Source organism: Corapipo altera, unplaced genomic scaffold (assembly GCF_003945725.1).
Source record: "Corapipo altera isolate COAL_440 unplaced genomic scaffold, ASM394572v1 0, whole genome shotgun sequence".
Classification (NCBI taxonomy): domain Eukaryota; kingdom Metazoa; phylum Chordata; class Aves; order Passeriformes; family Pipridae; genus Corapipo; species Corapipo altera.
Window position 1 is genome coordinate 5,192,528 of NW_020884872.1, and position 18,019 is coordinate 5,210,546.

An 18,019-nucleotide genomic window follows, 5' to 3' on the forward strand; every position below is an offset into this window, starting at 1 on the left:
TAGCCATGGGCCTGCCTGGGTTTGGGAATGGCAGGAGCAGAGCTGGGCTGCCCTACATTTCTGGGCTGCCATTGTTTCCCTGTGTCTCCACATATGGCCAAGGCTTACAGCCAAAAGAAGAAGCTTTTCAGAGCTGCGTCTGGAGCAAACAGCAGCTTTCAGAAACCCAAGTGCAACGTGTTGACTAGTTTTAGTGAAAAAATACGTGTCACTTCAACTGTAAAAGGAAAAGCCTGCTGGAGTTGGAATTAATATGACTATGACTGGAAAACTTTCCAGGGGGTGTGACATTGCTATGAACAAGTTTTCAGCACAGCATGTGAGTTTGTTTCTTTTATAAAGTGTTTAAGACACAAACAAATTAATATCTGTGGGGTGATCATCTTGGCTTTTTTTTGGCCAAGTACTTCCTCCAGGCAGTTTTGCCTGTGCTGTTTACAAGCCCACGATCCTCTCTGTGTGTTTATGCACACTTTTCTAATATTAATGAGTTCATTTACATTTAAGCTTTACAGTGATTCTCTGAGGATATGTAAACTTGCAGCTATACAGTGTGGCAGTTCAAATTAAAAATGTGTGTGATTACCAGCCTCTGTCGTCCTCCAAATGTTCAAAAAACAAGGACATATGTAAGTGACTTTACAGTTTTAATGTTAAAAATCAGGAAATCTAAAGCTTAAGGACATTAAAGTTTTCCTGCCAAAGAAAGTACATGTGGTAATTATATACATGAACACAGTGTAGTTTTTAATTAATTCTGCATGTCTTGAATCAATAGTGGAGTGGACTGTGTGCATCTGATATCAGTTACAATTTTGTACTGGTGCAAATATAAATTTGTGTCCCTGTTATGCATAGGGCATAGCATGTACATCTCTCTTGTGATTCTTTTTTTTTTCTCCCTATTTTGTTCACTCTTCAAATTCTTGACTTGAATCCAGGTCAGATCTGGTTTGCAGGAGAGATTACAATTCTGCACACAGCAGGAATTAGCTGGTATTAGGTCAGATCCTCTTCTTCGACAACCTCAAGGTTCAGTAGAAAATTAATGACATCATCTATTTGCTAGTGAAAAGAAAGCTCATTCAAGCCTCTTTGATTAGATATAGATGAGGCTTAGTGTGAGTACCTCCAAGTGCCTTTTTGTCTTTGTTGGTTTGGGTATTTTTAACTCTTTAATTTGTTGATGCTTGAAGAAAGATGACTTTGATAAATATTTTAGTTTATTAATTTTTTAACATAAGTCTGCCCTGTAGGAAGTAACTAGAAACACTAATTTTTTTTTTTTCTTCTTAAATGTGTTAGTTTGGCTACTGCAATTCCCTTAGAATATCCTCAGACAGATCTGGGGTGATTAAAATCAGAGATCACCAGTTCATCAGGGAATCAACTTTGCATATTGAGAGATTAACTCTTTTTTTTTTTTTTTCTGTAATTCCATCTGATCTTTTGCTTCTCCTAGGTTGGAGCACCCTTATTAGCTTGCTGGACAGGACATATTTTGGTCGCTTTCTGGGCTAGACTTAGTTTGTACTCTCTAAGGAATTCATCTAAGGAAGTAGAGAATTGTCTTTGTTCCTCTGGGATTTGTGTGGCACCTGGCAGGCTTGGGGCTGGGAAAAAGATAAAAAGGCATTGCTTAGATATGTGAAGGGTGGTGCTCAGTCAGCAGTGAAGGATGAGGGAGGGACTACCACAGCTTCCTAAAGTTACAGACAGCTGTATAGGGCACAGTCCAGAGGGCTCATCCATTTCCCAGCCACTTCTCCTCACACAATTTCTTCTGATACTAGATGTGAATTCCTCACAAGATGCACTGCAGCAATCCAGTAATGCAAGACTAAACTACACAGAAATTATAAGGACATAAGACATCACATTTCCTTCTTTGCTCAGTCATTACCACTTCAGGGAGTTGGTTTGGTAAAGTCTCCTCACAACAAGAGACCCTAAAATAATTGTCCTTTTTCACCAATCAACAAAAATGTTTAGCACATAAATAACGGACTTATCATTCTGTGTAGGTTTGACATCACTTAATATATAGGATAAACTCATAAGAATCTTTTGCTCTGTTTTTTGTGGTTTTTAATTGACCCGTTCCAAGCTACAAAATATTTGAAACAAAATGTTTTCCCTTTCTTTTCCCCCTACTGCCAAATCTGCACTCTGTTTCAGCTTTTGGCCACCAAAGGAACCTGAAATACTAATGTGTATTTAGTTTGATTAATTGGTGTACTTTGTATTAGAAGTAAAAGTAATATAACACAGTAATTTTACTGTTCCTAGAGCTGCCTTGTAGCTTGAGTGATGTGCCCAAATGCCTGAACTTGCCATGAATGTTTTGATTTCATTAATGCACTCTAAGAGAAAAATAATTCAGATCACAAAGCTTTGGCTGCTGTTGTATTTTGTGCTGCAGCAGTTTAGCAGCAGTTTAGCAGTTTTTTTGAGAGGGGAGGCCTATGCTAGACTTGCAGTTTTAATGAGCTGCATAATTTCACTGCCCATTTATTTTATTTGCTTATTGACTGCAATTGTGCTTTGCTCTCTGTTTCAGGTGTTCAAAGCAGTAGTTTAGCACGTGATCTCTAATGATGTCTATCTTCACCTTCACTTGGATTTCATTAGCAATTCTCATCACTGTATCTTTGGACTGAATGTGTTGCCTGTTATTTTAGGCACAATAACCTGGAAGTTTCTAATATGTAGGTGCTGAAGGGGTGATTTGCAGGCAGCGAGGGCAGATTGTTTCCGTGCTGCTGGCTCAGGAGATGGTTTGCTCTGGGAAATGCTGCAGTGTAAACTATAAACTGGTGAAATGTGGGGTTTGAGCTCTGTTCCTGTCAAATTAGGGCTTGGTTTGTGCTATGTGCTATCTGTGGATAATGTGCCCATAATCTAGGGGCTGCAGCGCTTGAAATGTCACCATGTTTGTGTAAAAACCACTGTGTGCTCTGCTGCTTTATTTAGGCAGCTTAAGCAGAAGCACTGAGAAGATAGGTGTCCTACATTGACTGAGTAGTTGTCTATGAGATAAGTGGTAGAGATTAAAACAGCCTATGTCTTCCCAACACACCCGTAGCACCAAACCACACAATTTTAAGAGCGTAGAGTATTCCATTAAATCAGGAGTCTTGCAGGGAAGCTGAAGCTCTGAGCAGTGTTCTCAATGTGGATTTTCACGGGGATTGTTTCTGTGCTGTGGCTGCTGCTTGTGGAAAAACATGTAAAGTCTTGACAGTCTAAAAACTTGTTACCCAAAGGATTTTGTGACTGTGCCCATGTCCATAAACCATGAGTTTATCCAGGCTAACATAGCACTGCTGTGTGTTTGAATTTGATGACCTGAAGAGATTGAGCTTGGCAGATTTTCAGCCTGCTTTGCTATGGAAATAAAATTAGTGTTGTCCTGTTCAAATACATTTCTCTGTCTCTCTCTCCCCAGTGATGTGTTTGAACACATTGAGGAGTTTCCAGCCACACTTGGCTGGTAGGTATCCATGAGGGTGTCTCCAAAACAGCTGGAATCCTACCAGTTTCATGGAAGTAGCCAGGGAGAAGAGAAAGGAGCTGATAAGAACTGCATCCTAGGGAAATGTTATGAAGGCAAAGTTGAGTGTTCTTTGATATGCACATCTCTACATGAATGTGAGCATGTAAAAGTGTATGTCAACACTGAAATCCAAGTTTGTATGGAACTAGGCTTTTGGAACTACATGCTAAATTCCTTTCTTTGGCAGGCAGCTCTGTAAGCTACTTAAGCTCCTCTCTGCAACCAGAGCAATTGTTATGCACGAACTAAACAGATTCCTATATATGGGTCTGAGTTGGAGCTTAGGGAAAACATGAGATATTGAGGGCTGGAGGAAAGACTGAAAGAGCAGCTGTCAACACCACACAGAATGTGTTTTGCTCTTGAACACAACCCAAGTTAACCCCAGGGACCTTGCTGATCAATCCCTGGGCAGTGGTTGCTCTGCCACAGAGCTCTGGTCCAGAGAAGGCAGCTCTGTTCCCGTTTCACTGAGGATGTGCAACAGCACAGTTCCCTGGTGGCTGATTCGGTTGCCCTTTGCAAACAAATGATGTCAGACTGTGATATGAGAGGGATGTGACTTAGCACTCTGAGACCATGGGAGAGACCAATCATTTTTACTGGTAGCAAAGAGATTAAGTGGAGTGAAACAAATGCTCTAAGTAATACTTAAACTGTCTTAAGAAGGATGAACTTGTTTCTAATCACATCTTAGATCTGCACAGCTGGTAGAGATAAAAATGAATCAATCTGTGGCTGAGTTACCTGATGGGTGTGTCTGTACTGCAGCTGTGATGTCATTAGTTTTAAAGGAGGGGTGAAATGCTTGTAAGAGTGGCCATGGCAACATAAAGCTCACTGCAGGCTGCAAAAGCCACCTGGGAAGTGGAGTGAAAACTCAGGCAGTTTGGACTTAATTACCGTTGCTGGATGTGCGGTGCCTGCCTTCCTGTAGAGCTCATTGATGACATTTCAGGGAAGAAAGAGGTCTCAGAATGGTTTCTCAGGTCTAATATGAGATCTCACGATTCTATGGAGATTTCGATTGTGGGGTTGTAATTTTACAAGCATTCCTTATTAAAATAAAATACATGGAAGAATATAGTTGGGTGGGACCTCTGGAGCCATGACATTTGAGTCTGAGGCAATTTTCAGCTGGGAATATTTCAGAAATACATTGGTTTGCTCAGGGCTTTGTCCAGTTCATACATATCCAATATTCTGTGAAAGAGATGCCACCTTTTTAGTCCGTGTACAAAGGTGAGTGGTAGGTCACTTTTTCCAGAGTTGGCTGCTTGGGAGAGGCCAGTTGACAATGCAAAGCGAACATCTGAAGTTTGGTAGCCTTGAAACTGAAGTAAATCTGGAAGCAGCCTGTGGATTTTCTTTGTTGGTGGCCTTTTTGCCTGGAAAGGAGAGAATCGAGCCATATGCAGGTGTCCCCACTTTGGCCTTGTCTGTGTGAAGTGCTGATCTCTCATCCTGCTTTAGGAGTCTGCCAGGCAAACAGATGCCATCAACAACTGGAGCCATTCCCCTTCTGCTTGTCCTATAGTCAAATATATGTTCACTGGTGATCGTTCAAAGATGATTTCTCTCACATCACTCTCACATACGTATTCTGTTTGCTTTCACACAGCCCCATTTATTTATAAAACGAGATGCTGAAAGCAATAATTTGAGAAAGCAAAGATTGTAAAGTGCTCACAGGAGCTGTCATCCGGGGAAGGGTTGAGGAGACTAACTGGCTGTGTATATGGGAGCAGGTAGGATGACAAAAATGCCATCAGAGTGTAGATATCAAGAATTCATTAACGCAGATGAGAGGGAAAAGCTTTGCAGAGAAAACTAACTGGAAATGATGGTATGAAGTGAAATGTTGGGATAAAAAATGTCATTCTTAAAGTATAATAGCTCTTGTTCAAAACTTCTTCAGCAGAAAACACAATGGAGGAAGTGGCTTGCAAAGTCAGAAAATTGATGGGTATTTCAGTTCTTGTGAAAGTACTGTAAAAATGAAACTTGCAAACCATTAGGACACTATTTTGTATCTTGAGTTCAAAAATAGCATCAAGTGCACTTTACTAAGTAGACCATCTTTCTGCTTGGTACATGTATTGCCATGGCGAGGGGAGAATTAAAAACAAAACCTTTGTTCTCGAGAGATCCGTTATAGAAGCTACGCGTCTGAAAATAGATGTTTTCGTGGAGAAGGAGACGAGACAAGTCACAGATATTTTAGGTTTACTGCCCTCTTGATACGTCTGAGAAATTTTTTGATTGGCCAGTGATTGCTTTGCTCGTCCGCTGGGAGCAGGTCTGGTGGAAGGAAGCTGATGTACAGGGCAGAGCTGAGCAGAGCTGCACCAGCGTGACGTGTGTGTGTGTGTTTATGGATGCAGCTTCCTTCTGTGCCCAGCGTGTTAGGAAACAACCCAGTTTAGAGAGGTGGTTTTTTTTTTTTCTGGCAATTAGTAAGCTCCTCCTGTCCAACTAAGTCCAAGTGTTGTAGCAGAGATGTTAACTGTGTGGCATGGTAGTAGGTAGCTGTAAGATCGGTGTCAGAACAGCAGATTGTCATTTTACTCTGTGGATTCAGCAAGTGGTGGTGGAGAATTAAAGTGATGAGGATTTCTTCTGGCGTATAAATAACTCCTGTAGTTGCATGTAGTGAGGGGAGGGAAATAACATGCTAAATATACTGGCATGGAGGTGGAGAGTGATGGATGGACTACTTGTTCATGTTGTGGATTTAGGGGGATGGTGGTCTGGTGGTGGTGTCTGTGCTCCTCTCTTCCTGTACTCATCCTCAGCCTCTCAGCTCTTCAGCTGTCTGCATTTCAAGGCTGATACCTTCCCCTTTCTCTTAGCTACCTGAGCACTTCTTAAACAGGTTTGGGCATCCTCCCCTCCCTTGGCTCCATAGGAATGTGAGGGAGCTGCTGTTTTGAGGAGGTTTGTGCTCTCCCTGTGCACTTCTTGGATTGAACTTACCCTTGACCTCAGGAGTGACAGTGCCATGCGTCAGGTTTTCTGTCTTGCAGTTGAAAGGCTCACTTTGGAAGTTGCTCCTCTATTCAGGGGAGTGACACCTGGAAGCAGCACTTTGTCATTGGGGAAACCATTCACTCATCTGGAAACATGCAACGTCTTCCAAATGGTGCCTTTTTTTATACAATATTTAACTTGTACTTCTTTAAACTCTTCCTGGTTTTCCCCCTGAAGAGATTGTTGATGTTAGTGAAATTTATTTAGGCTATGTAGAAAAAAAAGTCCTAATATTTTAAAGAAGTCACTGTGGCAAGTTATTTGTTATTTGCCACTTCAACTAGCTGCTAGCTTGCCAGTGCTCTGGCCCCTTGCTGTCAGTGAAATTCTCTTCAAGGAGGGTGAAGGCACTCTGAAATTTTTTACACCTTGGGAATTGTACAAATCGGAGTAGGTGATTCAGGAAAGGATGCTTCAGCAAATCTACTGTGAAATTGTAAATCCCTGCATGAAAAAACAGAAATACTCAAAATTTCTCCCTGAAATAGTTATATTGTAACATGTTCAGTTCTTTTATAAACAAATAATTTTTTTTAACCTGATTAAACTTTAGAATTTGGGACCTAATGAGAGACCTAATTACCAGATACTAAGCAAATGTTAATCTCAAGTTGGAAAGTAGGAGTCAAGGTGATGACTTCCTATCTAAGCATGTTACTTTTAAAATATTTTTTAGTATTTTCCCCGTAGTGTTCATTTAATGCTTAAAAAGTGTTACTATTGGTGTCTAGACATGAATCTGACCAAATCCTGTTTTATGGTGCCAGTTGTAACTGTAGTAGCTTCAGGTTTTTGTATTCACAAAAATGCATTTTCACCTGTGCAGGCAAACTACCTGTCATAATAACTTCATAAAGAATGAAAGGCTTTGGAAGGATATTGAATTACTCTGAAAATTCACTCTTAACAGTATCCTTCTCACTAAAGAGAGTAGCCACAGCCAGAATGTCTTCACTTTAAGAACAGAATTATACTCTAAGGGAAAAAACCAAGACACAAGTGCCAGGGAAAGTCTGGCCCAGTTTAAAATTCAGAGACCTCATTTTCTCCCACCTGTTTTTTACTCAGAGATTGCAAGAGGCTCTTTCCTTTTTCAACTCCCAGCTGAGTTTTCAACTTTGAATGAACTAGTTGAAATGAAGAAAATACTCACTACACCTGCTGGCTGTGTCAAAACCAGAAGTAATTAAGGCAAAAAGTCTTTTTTTCCAAGAGGAACTGAAAATGCTTACATTTGAGGGGAAAAATGTCAGTATCAGCACTTGCTCCATGAGGAAGATTGAAAATAATAGATGCAGAGTGTGGTTTCCTGGGGATTAAATCTTGACATGATTTTAGGTCAGGTGGTGCAAAAGTCCCGAGCTTTTCAAAATAGTAAAAGTGCCCTTTTTTCAGCTTTATGAGAAGGTAACTTACAGCTTCAACTATTTCTGTGATGAATAACATGTTTGTAAGTTTGGGTCTCAGTCCTCTCATCACTTTAAGTAGCTAGAGTATGTTTCACTTTTTTAATGCCTGGTGGTGTTTTTTTGAAATCAAACTAAAATCCTGTGTTGTATTTATGACTCGCAATACCTGCTTATATTGTTGGGTTTGCCAACCTTCACGTGATGTGGAGGGGGAGGTTATAAGGATGAGTGTGGGGCTGACTTCCCTCTGTCTGTCCTTTTTGAAGGAAGTCTATATAAAATGTTCATTTTAACTTATTATTACTCTGTAAAGGCTAATCTATGCCTTGACTTAATGGGAAAAAGTCATCTGGCATCAGTCCCTTTTGTGGAAAGAGAAGAGATTTGGTGTTCTCACCACGTTGCCTGAAAAAAAAGAAACATTGATGCATCTGTCCAAACGTAAATTTTATCACATATTTGTGGTATTGCTGATACTGTGTAGAACTTGCATAGGTGTTTAAACTGCTGATGGGGGAATAAATGAGCTGATTTGAGAAGAGCATTGATTATGGCCAGCCTAGCCTTTTGGCATTATTTGTGAGTCATGAAATCCATGTTCTCCTGGTTTCCACTTCCCACTCTTTCTCTGATTCAATGCTGATTTTCTATGGACCATTTCTCTCCAAATACCAGCATAACTACAGAGTTAAAATGAAATTCCTTTGGGCCTATGACTGTTAGCCTGGAGATTGCTGATATGACCTGTGCATGTTTTTATATCCGTGTGTATATGTGTCTGTGTGTGTGTGTATAAGTAAAGTGATTTTCAAATCCAAACCTATGTGGAATTCTACCCTGCTGTAGTGAGACCTGCTGTCAGCTGAGGAGCACTGTTTGAGGTGTCGTTATGGTGCTACCCGCTGGATCTATAAGACCTCCAGAGCATTCACATTGTGAGCACTAAACCTGGCTAAAATTGGTCATCCCCTCCATCCTTCTCCTTCCAGGGAGAATCCTGTTGCTTCCTGCTCCCTCACCCAAAGGTCTGGGGTCCTCTGTCCCAGGGAAAATGGAGATTTTCCCAACCCTGGCTGCAGGAGTGGGCATCTGTATTTTCAGCCACTTAATCTCGCTGTTGAGTAGTGGAGAAGTAATTTATGTCCTTTCCATGAGAGAGGGACATCTCTCAGTATCTCCCGAGGTTTAAAGAGGAGGTGGTGGTGGGGCTATCAGAACAGATCTTGCTGGACAGCTGTAGGCTGTACACTGTTGCCCCACTCTTTCCATCTCCCACTTGGGCCAGCTGAGACCCAGAAACCTTAAAGCCACACCAGGGTGGTGTTGCACACAAACTGGTCAGTCATGAGCAGCAGAGAGCATGAGCAAGTGGACAATGAACAGGTACCTGTGGAGATGTGTTTTACATCTGCAGTGTCCTAAGTCTGTGTGTTGTCATTGAGGAAAGGATTTCCCATGCCTGGGGCGTAACTTTGGGAGTAAGTAAGAAGCATGCAGATACTGTGGCTATAAGAGGTTTGTTGGCCTGTTTTTCATGATGAACATTCAAAGCTGCTTAAATGTCTTGTGGCGCTGGTGGCGATTTTGGTCACTGCAAGTGCAGAAGTTCAGCGATGTGTGAGCTGCTGCTGGGCTGCACAGTGAGCTCCAGATGGCTCTTGGCTCTCCCAAATATCCCTTCCCTTTTGTACAGGGGTAAACGAGTGTACTGTGTTCGCTAAAGGTCTTCTGCTTGGTTCCCCAACCAAGAATTTCACCTGGAATACAGCGTACAGTTCTGGTACCCCAAAATAAGAAGGGCATGGAACTGTTGGAGCAAGTCCAGAGGAGGCCACAGAATTGTAAGAGGACTGGAGCAGTTCCCCTATGAAGACAGGCTGAGAAAGTTGTGGCTGTTCAGCCTGGAGAAGAGAAGGTTGTGTGGAACACCCTCCAGTCTCTGAAGGGGCCTGCAAGGAAGCCAGACGGAGACTCTTCATCGGGAACTATGGTGACAGGACAGGGGGAATGGCTTCAAACAGGTTTGATACACGGAAGAAATTCTTCCCTGTGAGGGTGGTGAGGCACTGGCACAGGTTGCCCAGAGAAGCTGTGGCTGCCCCACCCCAGGAAGTGTTCAAGGCCAGGCTGGATGGAGCTCTGAGCACCCTGGTCTACTGAAAGGTGTCCCTGCCCATGGCAGGGGGGTTGGAACTTGATGATGTGTAAGGTCCCTTCCAATCCAAACCATTCTGTGAAGTCCTTTCTTAGATATCACTGATGAGTGAACCTGTCTGTAAAAAGAAAGGGAGCGTTTAACAGCAAGAGCATCCCAATACTGCTTGGCAGGTACTGCATCCCAGTATTGTGCAGCATCTGCCTCCCTGGAAACTGGGCAGCACACCCTGCTGCTGCACTGGGAGTGAAATTGCAGAGAGCAGTTGGCAGGACAGAAAATGTTTGTCTGTCCTTTCAAGAACTGGAGCAGACCTGTTAGACCTGCCGAGTTCTCCAACAGCTTCTCCCAGGCTGCTTTAGCTCTCAGAGCCTGTGTGAGCTGGAAGTTTGACAGTGTTTTTCAGAAAGTCTGGGTTGACATACAAACTGAACACCAGATGGGCAGGCAGTGCCTGTAATGCTGTGCACAGTGATTGAATGGAACAGATCCGCTGTGGCACCCAGCAGGACTCTTGCACAGGCCTGGGGAACTGTTGGTGTGTGTGACAGAAAGAGGAGAGTATAACGTGAGGGAAGGAATAGGGAACCGGGGAGCTGGCAAGGATTAGCATCCTGCTTCTCCCTTGGGGCAGTTTTATCTAAAGTGGCAAGGGGGAGAGAATAGCTGCCCCCAAACAAACAGAAAGGGCCAGGAGAAGGTTTAAAAACTCCTGAGAGAAGGAACAAGTCTGGCAGAAGGTGTTTGACAATCATGTCTGAGTGAGTCACGCTTAGCTGTCTGTCTGGAGCCACAAGGAATTTGCAAAACCTGATAATTGTTCCTATTTATTTCTTAAAATATACAGAACATGACAGTGTTCCAGCTCGTGTGCTTCAGTGTAAATGTCTTGCAGTGAGCTGGTATTTTCCCCTGGTTTTATCTTTTTTTTATTATTATTATTTTAAATTGCAGTCTTGCTTATCTTCTCCCACTGCATCTAAGAGCCAGGCCTGTTCCTGCTATGTCTTGTTGTGCCAACAGGCTGGTGGGAGTCTGGATTCCTCTTGCCCTGGGTTGATGGCTCATGTCTCTCTGTGCTTTCCACTAAAGATGAAACCAGGAGTAATGTGTGTCTACCTGCCTTTGGTTTTCAAAATTAGGCCAACTGTATGCTTTGTAGAGCAAGATAAGTTACAGGGTGGCTTTTTTTCACTCTTGGTAGCAAGCAGGTAAGAGAAAGAACATGAGCTCAAAACTTGCAGTTGGGTAAACCTTTGTAATTGATAATATTCAAGTTTAGCACAAGGTTTATTAAGGCTGAATTCTACAAGGGCTCTCACAAGTACCTGTAAATATCCATATACCCACAAAACCCATCTTTACCTATGAGGAATGAGGCAAACTCGCAAAATTTGTAATTATTATCTAATCTAAATTTAATATGCAATTAAGTTTTCGTAATTATAGCTTTAGGGGAAATTAATTTTGTGTTGTTTATACTGAAACAAAAGCATGAGACAGCAGACTGAAGGATGACAAGCGTGTGCATCCAGGGGAGAAACAGCAGGCAAACACCTACAAGCAGTTGTAAATGACAGACTCTAATAGAAGCTATCCTAAGTTTACTAAACCATAAGGCAGTGTTTGTCTTCCTGAAATACAAACAAATTGCGTGCACAACCAAGTTTTGAAGCAGTGGGATGCCTTCACTGGAAAGCTTGGTGCAGAACCCTGGGATGTCTTGGAAATGTGTGGAAAAAATGATGTCAGGTTTGGTGATACTCAGCCATGATATCGAGGTTGCCTGGGCCAGTTTTACTCATGACAGAATCCCTCTGGTTTTCCTGTTGTGAACAGAAAATCCCTATGAAAATATAATTGTTTTCTTTGTCAATAAAGAGCTGCTTGCAGGGAGAGAAATTCCTCAAGCAGTTCTGCTTCCTTGTGGTGGTTGTCTTGCAGACAGCAGATTTCTAAGCAAGACAGAATTCATTTTGGTTATCCAATCCATTTGTTCACATAGAGGCAGAGTTAACTAAGGGTGTATGCTGAGGAGGAATTAAATTTGTGCTCACTTGCTCTCCCTTTTTTTTTTTTTATGTGCCAAGTACAATAAAAGGAAATGGTTGAAATTAAATTTGGGAAACAGCCATTTTAATATGGCTTGTGTTTTCAGTTGTAATACTGTAGCAAGAAGTTAGAAAAATATAATTTCATACCTAGCAGTGGCATAAGCACGGTGCTCTCTACAGCTGGTGAGGAGGTTTAATCATGTCAGTAACACTGCATTTAGGGCAGGGAAGAGGAAAAACTGACCCTCAAATGCAGTGATGTGTAGTATTGAGAGCTGTTTTATCCCCTTCAGGTTCCACTGAGTTGTTTAAATATTTTTCTTTGCTTTGTTTGTATATTCTCTGTTCTTCTGTCTACAGAAATACAAGTTAAACAAGTGGTTATCTTGGGGTTTTTTGTTTGGTTGTTTTTGTTTTTTTTTTTTTGTTGGTTTGGGTTTTTTGTTGGTTTTTTGGGTTTTTTTGTTTGTTTGTTTTTTGGGGGGGTGGTTTTTTTTTTAGTACCTTGATAGGAAGCTGCCCCACATTTTAAAATTAGGAAGCCCAATAGTGCCACATTTTGAAAAGCAGCCCCAAGGCTGAAGTTCCAATAGGAAACAGACTAATCTCATAAAAAATCTCTACAGATACCAAGCCAAACCTATTGACACTAGTGGAAAGTTCTATGACTTGATGGACTTTAGATCAAGACCAAAATAATTCATATATTTCAGACGGGTAGTGGTGATAATCTTTCATTCTTGACCTTTTCTGGAAACTGGTCGTGGTGCTGTTTCAAAGCCAAGATTGACAAAATGTCAAGGAATAAGTTCTCATCTAATTTCATGATGGTAACTCAGCAACATTTTTTCTTTTTGAGATCGTATTCCTAATTCTTGTAATTTGAAACAAATTTACATCTTTGTGACCTCAGTTTAGCTTAAGGTTCTCTTCCATACACTTCAATTTTAAAAATTCATGACAAGCAGGATTTTTAATGAACTCTGAATCAGCCTTGGATGTGCAGGGAAATTAGACCTATATTGTGTGAGATAATCTTTCTCCCATGCTTAGGTTTAAAAGGCTGGGTCTGTAGTAGACAGTCTGTAATGCTGTGTGGGGTGCAGTTGAGTAGCTCTCTAATTTTACAGCCTATCTGGAGAATCCCTAGTACAGACTGTTCAAATGGATACCAAAGCTGTTGTTATACCATATTTCCCTATTTTCTGTGCTGACTCACTGCTGTTGGTCTGTTTTCTAGCCTACTTAGACAGCTGTGGTTGCCAGTGGTTCAACTAAAACTTCTAAAATAAATCATGCCTGAGTGGAGACTGCTTTTAGTGGCACCATGGCAGAATGGGCATGAGCCTTACGTTGCTTTTTTGGAGTCTGGGGCAAAGCCCTGGGTAAATATTCTCTCTCCTGGTTTTGTATGACTTCTGCATCATGGAGGTCAGGCTCCCAGATTCCTCATCCCAGAAAGAGATGTGATACAGTGCAGGAAGTGGATTACTGACAATTATAATATTATATTCTTTATATGCAATATAATATTCTTCATGAATATTTTTCCTATATCAGGGTTATTTGCTATGAGTATATAATTTCACTTTTAAAAGCTGGGTAACCACTGCACTTCTGTCTTTCAGCTACAAAAGTATTGTGTATTCTGCAAGGAAAAATTATTTCTTAGAGGTAACTGATGTAATTAGCATTGAGCACAACTCATAAGATGATCAACATGTTTTTGTGTGGCATGTCCATGAATTGTGCAGGAAAATAACCTGCTGCCTCTGTGGCAATGTGGTACTTCTGGGGGATGCTCAAATATCCAGACTGGTATCTGGGCTTTTATTTATCTACCAAACAGGTTTAGGGAGGAGCATTGGAATATTTCCTTCATGTCTCTGCCTCAACTCTTGAGTAGCTGCTTAGTATTCTTGTGTTTTCTGATCTCACAGGGAGAGATGAGGGAATAGACATTTATGTTAGTGGTTTTTATGGTTTTGAAAGAGAAGTAGCCTGAGCTGGGTCATCAGAGAAATTTGGAGTGTAGAAAGTGTACTGAGAGAAGAGGCATTTTCATTTCTCCTGCCTGCTGCTGATTGTATCTGTTCCCATACCCGTGAAGCAGCTCATGGAACAGATAGATCTAACTTTGAATGAAAAATAGGTTTGAATCTTCCTTGTATGTTTTCAACGAGCAGAGTTTGTAGAATTCTGAAAAATGGTGAGGAAACTCCATATGGGCAACAAAATGCTTTTTACGTACTGCTTCTGACTTGCCAATACCATTAGACGTTCCTCACAGACAGGGTTTGCCAAGTTTGGCAGACATCAAAGAGGGTTACAAAGCTGCTTCTGAAAAATACAGTATTTTAAAATATGATGGTGAAAGGTAGAATTCAGTGTTGTGAGAATTTCACTCATTCCTCAGCTAGCAAAAGTGTTACGAGGTAGATAAAATAGAAGAAGTCAGAGTGGGGGCAGGACATTCAGTGCAAAAGGTGTCTGTAATTAGTTTCATAAGTGGAGGTAAATGTGGCAGAATGGAAGCAGCTGGGAAATGGCAAAAGCATGCTCAGAAAAACTACATGGCAAAAGACTAGAGGTGTAAGTACTGGCTGCCACAGTTTTTGTTGTTGTCAAACACATTATTCCTCACTGAGTTGGAATATTACAGTCAGGGGAGCAGTTTCTAATTTCATGCTCAAATTCATGCAAACATGATGAACTTCAGAGGGCTTGTACACACATGACAGCAATAAATTAATTAAAACCTGGAGTTCAAAGTGGATACGCTGTCTTATAGAATGATTAATGGCTTAATTTTTAATTTTGAGTTCATAAATATCTGTGTTTCATGGAATGCTGTAATGTGCATGTTGTGCATCAGGGTTTTTTTTAACCTGATTTCTTAATGAAATGAGGCTGATGCAATCATGCTCCTCTGTCATTCTGCCTTCTAATGGCTCATTTCCCCAAGTCAGATCTGTTCTGCCCATGACTGTAATTGGTGATCTCACCCTGCCCTTATCTCCACCCATGAGCCTTTTTCTTACATTTTCTCTCCCTTGTCCAGCTGAAGAGGGGAGTGATGGAGCTGCCTTGGTGGACCTGACATCCAGGCAGGGTCAATCCACCACACCAAGAAAACCACAGGATATCTGCCTCCTTTCCCTTTACTTGAGAGATATATAAATAAAGGAGGGAGCCCCAAAGGATTCAAAGCATTTAAGAACTTTTTCGTCTGGGCATATAAGAGATCAAGGCCAGGTTGGATGGGGCTCTGAGCAACCTGGTCTTGTGGAAGGTGTCCCCACCCATGGCAGGGGGGTTGGAACTAGATGATATTTAAGATTTCTTCCAACCCAAATGATTCTATGATCCTGTGATCAATACTGTGGGGAGTGTTCTCTGACTTTATGGAAGTCAAACAGCCCTGTGAGGTCAAGTACTAAAAGGCAATGAAAGTCATCTTTGATTTGAGCTGGGTTTTTTACCCTAGTGCTGGCTGGCAGTGTGGCTGTGAAAAGCAGGAACTTGGTGAGGATGTGAGAGCCAGGAGAGTCCTAAAGTTGCCCACAATTCTCAGTGTGGCTCTGCAACAGGAAATGGAGGTTTTGTGGTGAAAGGTCAATGTTGAGAAGTTACAGAGTGTTTTAGGAAAAGAAGGGTGAAAATAAGATTTTACCAGCAGGTCTTTGACTATGCAAATGATATGGGTAGACTTCAAAAAAAAAAAAAAAAAAAGAATTAATCCTACTGAGACTTGCTGTCTTAGACTAGGGCAGATGTTTACTTCCTAGACACTTCCCTTAGGTGATCTCAATATATGTGTCAGATGCAGAAGTGGTGCTTCTCCTCATTCCAGTAAATACTCATTTCCCTATTATTGAGTGGAAGGGCACGGACAGATGCTCTTACATCAATATGATCAGGCAAAATGTCATCTTTATTAGGAGAAAGACAGATTATATAGTGCTTATGACGCTTAGCTTCTTGTTCACACTACATTGGTTACATAAGGAAAACATGCTCTGCTGTCCACTGTTAATTGGACTACAACAGGTGGTCATAGGAGATGAGAACACCTTATTCACTTTGCCAAAACTCCTCCTTGGCATCTGGCATGAATCCACCTTTGTTCTAACTTCAGGCCCTGTAGCCGTCTTAGTGGCACAGTAATTTTTACTATCAGTACTCAGCTATGCTAAGGCAAAAATCTCAGAAATGCAATAGAAATTGTTCACACAATTTCCCTACGACACCCTATCCCTCACCCAACCTGACCATGGGATTCAACATAACAACTGCTGACCACCTTTTGCCTGTCACCCTGTCCCTAAATTGCCTGGCCTGTCCTATATGGGCAGGAATGCAGAAAACTGAAGAATTCCTGAATTAACTACTAATTATCTTAAAAGTCAACTAAGTGAGGGATTGCCAAAAGGAGACTTGCAGGTTCTGTATCCAACATGGAAACTGGAAGGATTGGACAAGACTAACCCATAATTTAGTTGGTCGTTGTCTGTTTTAGGAAGTGCAAGTAAACCAGTGTGCTTTATGGAGCAATTGGGCAAGCACTGTGATAGGAACATGCTGGAGAGGAACCAGCCATGCTGTGGCTGCTGTTCTTTGCCCTGTAGCAGGACTGGTCAGGCTCACAGCCCCCAGACACACAGGGGTGCAGTGAGCCCAGATGCTGCTGCATGAGGCAGCTGTGCTGTGTCACCAACCGGGGTCACACAGCTCTGGGGTCCCACCCTTCCCCTGTACTCGGCACTGGGGAGGCCACACCTCGAGTGCTATGTCCAATTCTGGGTCCCTCAAGCTTCAGGAAAGGCACTGAGGTGCTGGACCGAGTCCAGAGAAGGGCAAAGGAGCTGGGGAAGGGTCTAGAGAGTCCTGTGAGGAGCAGCTGAGGGAGCTGGGGGTGTTTAGTCTGTAGAAAAGGAGGCTCGAGGATGACCTTATTGCTCTCTACAACTCCCTGAGAGGAGGTTGTAGCCAGGTGGGGTTCAGGCTCTTCTCCCAGGCAACTGCACACAGGACAAGAGGAAATGGCCTCAAGGTGTGCCAGGGGAGTTTCAGGTTGGACATAAGGAGGAATTTCTTCCTGGAAAGGGTTGTCAGACATTGGAACAGGCTGCCCAGGGAGGTGGTGAAGTCACCATCCCTGCAAGTGTTCAAGAAACGACTGGATGTGGCACTCAGTACCATGGTCTAGTTGACAGGGTGGTGATCAGTCAGATGTTGGGCTCGATGATTTTGGAGGTCTCTTTCAACCTTAATGATTCTGTGGTGACCAGCACGTGGGGCAGGATGCCGGTGCAAGACTGATGAATCCTGTTTTCCATGTGTAACAGAACTGAAGGAGCAACATGCTGCAATGTAAAAAAGGGATGTGCCCTTTTGGGTCCGTAGCACCGCAGTGTCCTTAATGTGAGGACAAATGCCAGAGTGCTCCAGACTTTGCTCAAAATGAAGAGGCTGTGGAAGTAGAGCCAAACTGTTTTATTTGAGGATAATACTTGACATTTCAATTTTCCCTTGTGCCATTTGTATGCTCTTTGGGCCCTAGTCTGAAAGGGGCCAAGCTGGGCATTGAGAGACAGTGAGTACTGGTCTAATGACTGTGATAGGCAGAATCACAGAATTTTTTACGTTGGAAAAGCCTCCAAGATCAAATCCAACCATTGCATAGTCTGACATTAAGACACAGTCATCAGCAAAGCTGCTTTCACGTGGCTGTACAGAAGGCAAGTAGGGTCTCAGAAAATAGTTGGGAGGGAATTGTTCTTTTCTTGTTTGTTTGAATTGGCTTTTGCAATAA

The 18,019-nt window shown here is 42.1% G+C and overlaps 1 protein-coding gene across 6 annotated transcripts in view; it reads left to right on the forward strand.

The window, feature by feature from the left end:
* AGPAT3 (1-acylglycerol-3-phosphate O-acyltransferase 3) overlaps nucleotides 1-18,019 on the forward strand; it is an 89,980-nt gene that overhangs the window by 49,898 nt on the left and 22,063 nt on the right. For 3 of the 6 annotated variants that reach the window (XM_027635693.1, XM_027635675.1, XM_027635683.1), the window contains exon 3: nucleotides 9,189-9,197. The exons of the other annotated variants lie outside the window; for them this stretch is intronic. The gene's annotated coding sequence lies outside the window, so the exon portion shown is untranslated. The remainder of the gene's footprint in view (nucleotides 1-9,188; nucleotides 9,198-18,019) is intronic. 6 annotated transcript variants of the gene reach the window in all.